Source organism: Panthera leo, chromosome A3 (genome assembly GCF_018350215.1).
Source record: "Panthera leo isolate Ple1 chromosome A3, P.leo_Ple1_pat1.1, whole genome shotgun sequence".
NCBI lineage: Eukaryota > Metazoa > Chordata > Mammalia > Carnivora > Felidae > Panthera > Panthera leo.
The window spans coordinates 45,865,739-45,871,603 of record NC_056681.1 but is presented as its reverse complement, the minus strand read 5'-3'; positions in this window follow the sequence as shown (position 1 = coordinate 45,871,603).

The window sequence follows — 5,865 nt, the reverse complement described above, 5'->3', positions numbered from 1 at the left end:
TAACATGTTGGAACATGTTGGAAATTGTGACATCATTATCTTTGGGCAATAAAAGGATAGAAGGGGAAAGAATAGTATGCTATCGCAGTAGAAGAAAAATGCAAGGAGTTCCCATGACGTCCCAAATCTCAGAAAATGCCCCTGGCATTCCAAGAGTAGAATATTGGACCTCACGTTATTTCCATTAAGATATTCAACTATGTCTCTAGAACATTTTGGCCACATCATTGACAAAAATGATTACCTTTTGGACTTTAAGACACAGAACAGATGAACATAAGGGAAGGGAAACAAAAATAATATAAAAACAGGGAGGGGGACAAAACATAAGAGACTCTTAAATGTGGAGAACAAACAGAGGTTTACTGAAGGGGTTGTGGGAGAGGGAGTGGGCTAAATGGGTAAGAGGCATTAAGGAATCAACTCCTGAAATCATTGTTACACTATATGCCAACTAATTTGGATGTAAATTAAAAAAAATTAAATAAAAAGAAAAAAGTGATTACTTCTTGTTCTGTAGAATGCCTATAGACATAGTTGATTGCCACTGTGTTTTACAGAAGCATTAGATAAGAGCTCCCTCATCATGAAATCACAGAAATATTTAAGGTTTATTTGAGCAACTTTATAGAGAAAGTGAAATAAAGCTTCTTTCACCTTAACTTACCAACTATTTAATTCCATAACCTCTTTAGGTCCTACAATTTTTATAGTTCAATAGTTGGTCCATATTATTTCATTTTTAATTGTTTATTATTTTCTTTGCCTCAGTATTAACAAATTATGTGTTATCAATTTAACAACAGCAAAATATTCCATCTCACTAATAAGTCTTGGGATTTTGAGAACAAGAAATTTTGAAAAGATCTCAATGATAAATCTAGAAGATATTCACTGTAGAAATGATGAAACTGAGACCCAGAGAAGCAGAATATAGAATATAGTAGACAGTGTCAGTTCCTGTTCTGATTATTTCTTGTTTGCATGATAAATTATTTTTTTAATGTTTATATTTTTGAGAGAGAGAAAGAGGGAGCGAGCATGAGTAGGGGAGGGGCAGAGAGAGTGAGGGAGACACATAATCTGAAGGAGGCTCCAGTCTCAGAGCTGTCAGCACAGAGCCTGACAAGGGCCTTGAACTCACAAACTGCGAGATCATGACCTGAGAGGAAGTTGGACGCTTAACCACTTAATGGACTGAGCCACCCAGGCCCTCAGATAAATGATTTTTTATTATCTTTCATGGTTCTGTGGGTTGATTAGATTAGAATCAGCTGGATGGTTCTTGTTTACAGTCTATACCAGTGTCCTCCAAGGAAACAGAACCATTTATATAATATATAAATACTTATATATCATATATTTATGTATACATTTGGTTTATAATTTATATAATGTATATAATATTTATATAATTATTTTACACATTAATATAAATATACATAATTATAGTTATCATCTTAATTATATAATTATTGTATAAATTGTATTATATAATTATATGCTATATCAAGATAATAACTATAATAATATATAATCATAATTATATATTGATAATATAAAGAAATGTAAATTAATAATTATATTATGCAATTTATAATATAATTTATATGTTATATATTAAATTATATACATATATACTTTTTGAAATCTTTTTTTGAAATCCTGCTTGGGCAGGAGTTGGTGTAGGCAACTCCTACAGTCGTGAGGCAGAATTTCTTCTCTTAACCTTAGTTTTTTTTCTTAAGGCCTTCATGATTGGATGAGACCCACCCACATATTTGAGGGTAATCTCCTTATTTAATGTCAACTGATTTTTGATGTTAACTACATCTACAAAATACCTTCACAGTAAAATCTAGATTGGTGTTAGATTAAATAACTGAATACTATAGCCTAGCCAAGTTGACACATAAAACTATCACATGGCCTCTCATAGGGGTATAGTCAGATGTCTTCTGAAGACTCAATTGGGTGTGATGTCCAAGATGAGTCATTCCCATGGCTGGTGATTTGAGCCGGTCATCAGCTGGAAGCTCAGCTAGGGCTCTTGACCATGCCAAACTTATCCCTCTCCATTGATTTGGAATTCTCTCAGCAAGAGGGCTGAATTCTGAAGGGAGTGTCCTAGGAGCCAGCATTCCAAGAAATAGGAAATGGAGGCTGCTAGGCCAGTTAAGACCTATGCCTGGAGCTGGTACAGTGTTCTATTGGTATGTACTATGTTCTATTGGTCAAAGCAGTCATGGAGCTCACTCAGACTCAAGAGGGTGGAAAAATAGATTCCATCCTTTTATGGAAGAGTGGCAAGGCCACACTACAGAACATATGGGCTGGGAGATTTAGTTGTGGACATTTTTGGAAAATATAATGGCACTCACCTTTTCCATGTACACTGGCCAGCCATCCAAACTACCAGCACCTGCAATCCTGTGCCTCAGAGCTTTCTCTGGTGACCAGGGTCTGCTGTGCTTCTTGTGGGACAGGTTTGCAGCTGTGTGGAATTAACACTCACCTCCTATAGTTCCCAGCCAATAATTGACAAGAGTTGGATACAATTCCCTTGCTTCCCAGAGCTCCTCTAGCAGGATTAAGTTCCAGTTGCAGACAATGGTAACTTGCTTGATAATTCACTCTTTATTACTGCCTTCCTTTCACTGTTTCTCTTCCCTCATCCCCCTACTATATTGCTTCCTGAGATCACGTCCTGAAAAATTTACTTGCTCTCAAATCTTTGTCTCAAGGTCAGTTTATGGGAGAACCCAACTGAAGTTATAGACTAATGTGTCCAAAGTCAGAGCTAAAACTAGAGGCTAAGCTAACCCCCGCCACCCCAGTCAAGAGTACTTCCCATATTTGTTACATTCTGAAAGTTTCAGAATAATCAAGTGCTTGACTTTATTGAGTGATGGGGGAAGGGCTTATAAAAGAGAAAAATTTGAAGTACATATTAGCTATACTAAGCAGATGTTGGTTGGAAAGAGCACTGGACTAGGAGTCAAGGAATCTGGGTTCTTGCTTATTATTCTGCATCATGAATAAATTGTGTAATTTCCCCAAGCATGAACTGGAAAGACTAAATTCCCATTCCACAATCATAGCATTCCTGCGAGAGTCAGATGATTGCAAAAGTGGTTAACTGGAAGAAAAACAGGCAAATGAATGGAACAATTTATTTTTTCTAAATTTTAATGGTTCATTCAACAAAATATTGGGTTTTTTTCTTTTTTTAAATTTTCTTTTTTATTTTTAAAAATCTACATCCAAAATAGTTAGCATATACTGAAACAATGATTTCAGGAGTAGATTCCTTAGTGCCTCTTACCCATTTACCCCATCCCCCCTCCCACAACCCCTCCAGTAACCCTCAGTTTGTTCTCCATATTTAAGAGTCTCTTCTGTTTTGTCCTCATCCCTGTTTTTATATTATTTTTGTTTCCTTTCCCTTATGTTCATCTGTTTTGTCTCTTAAAGTCCTCATATGAGTGAAATCATATGATTTTTGTCTTTCTCTGACTAATTTCACTTAGCATAATATCCTCCAATTCCGTCCATGTAGTTGCAAATGGCAAGATTTCATTCTTTTTGATTGCCGAGTAACCCATTGTATATATATACCACATCTTCTTTATCCATTCATCCATTGATGGACATTTGGGCTCTTTCCATACTTTGGCTATTATTGATAGTGCTGCTATAAACATGGGGGTGCATGTGTCCCTTTGAAACAGCACACCTGTATCCTGTGGATAAATCCCTAGTAGGGCAATTGCTGGGTCGTAGGGTAGTTCTATTTTTAATTTTTTGAGGAACCTCCATACTGTTTTTCAGTGTGGTTTCACCAGCTTGCATTTCCACCAACAATGCAAAAGAGATCCTCTTTCTCCGCATCCTTGCCAACATCTGTTGTTGCCTGAGTTGTTAATGTTAGCCATTCTGACAGGTGCGAGGTGGTATCTCATTGTGGTTTTGATTTGTATTTCCCTGATGATGAGTGACGTTGAGAATTTTTTCATGTGTCCGTTGCCCATCTGGATGTCTTCTTTGGAGAAGTGTCTATTCGTGTCTTTTGCCCATTTCTTCAGTGGATTATTTGGTTTTTGGGTGTTGAGTTTGGTAAGTTCTTTATAGATTTTGGATACTAACACTTTATCTGATGTGTCATTTTCAAATATCCTCTCCCATTCTGTTGGATGCCTTTTAGTTTTGCTGATTGTTTCCTTCGCTGTGCAGAAGATTTTTATTTTGATGAGGTCCCAATAGTTCATTTTTGCTTTTGTTTCCCTTTCTCCAGAGACGTGTTGGGTAAGAAGTTGCTGCGGGCAAGATCAAAGAGCTTTTTACCTGCTTTCTCCTTGAGGATTTTGATCGCTTCCTGTCTTACATTGAGGTCTTGCATCCATTTTGAGTTTATTTTTGTGTCTGGTGTAAGAAAGTGGTCCAGGTTCATTCTTCTGCATGTCGCTGTCCAGTTTTCCCAGCACGACTTGCTGAAGAGACTGTCTTTATTCCATTGGCTATTCTTTCCTGCTTTGTCAAAGATTAGTTGGCCATACATTGGTGGGTCCATTTCTGGGTTCTCTATTCTGTTCCATTGATGTGAGTGTCTGTTCTTGTGCCAGTACCATACTGTCTTGATGATTACAGCTTTGTAGTATATCTTGAAGTCTGGGATTGTGATGCCTCCTGCTTTGGTTTTCTTTTTCAAGATTGCTTTGGCTATTCAGGGTCTTTTCTGGTTCCATACAAATTTTAGGATTTGTTCTAGCTCTGTGAAGAATGCTGGTGTTATTTTGATAGGGATTGCATTGAATATGTAGATTGCTTTGGGTAGTATTGACATTTTAACAATATTTGTTCTTCTTATCCAGGAGCATGGTATCTTTTTCCATTTCTTTGTATCTTCTTCAATTTCTTTCATCAGCTTTCTATGGTTTTCAGTGTATGGCTTTTTCACCTCTTTGGTTAGATTTATTCCTAGGTATTTTATGGTTTTTTTGTGCAACTGTAAGTGGGATCAATTCCTTGATTTCTCTTTCTGTTGCTTCATTGTTGGTGTATAGGAATGCAACAGATTTCTGTGCATTGATTTTATATCCTGCAACTTTGCTGAATTCATGAATCAATTCTAGCAGTTTTTTGGTGGAGTCTTTTGGGTCAACAAAATATTGTGTTTTAAATTTTCTTGCAACCTTCTCATGTAGACTTGATCCACATTCTACATTTCAGAAGTACATAATTGCCTAGTCCATCATTCCACACTGTTTGGAAGATCAGGTTATATTGAAAGTCTCTGGGTGTTTTTGTTTTTTTTTTTTAATTTTTTTTGATGTTTATTTATTTTTGGGACAGAGAGAGACAGAGCATGAACGGGGGAGGGGCAGAGAGAGAGGAAGACACAGAATCGGAAGCAGGCTCCAGGCTCTGAGCCATCAGCCCAGAGCCTGACGCGGGGCTTGAACCCACAGACCGTGAGATCGTGACCTGAGCTGAAGTCGGACGCTTAACCGACTGAGCCACCCAGGCGCCCCTCTGGGTGTTTTTTTTTTTTTTTTTTTTTTTTTTACTTAATGTTTATTTATTTTTGAGGGAGAGAGACAGAGCATGAGTGGTGGTGAAGGGGGGATGGGGGGGAGGGTTGCATAGAGAGGGAGACACAGAATCCAAAGTGGGCTCCAATCTCTGAGCTGTCAGCACAGAACCCAACATGGGGCTTGAATTCACAAGCGTGAGATCATGACCTGAGCGAAAGTCAGATTGAGCCATAAAGTCTGTAGACTGTGCCCTGAAAGTCTCTGGTTTTAAAAATAAGTCTTCAGATATAATTTTTAGCAGAGAGTTGCCAGTGGCCTACTTTAACAAGAA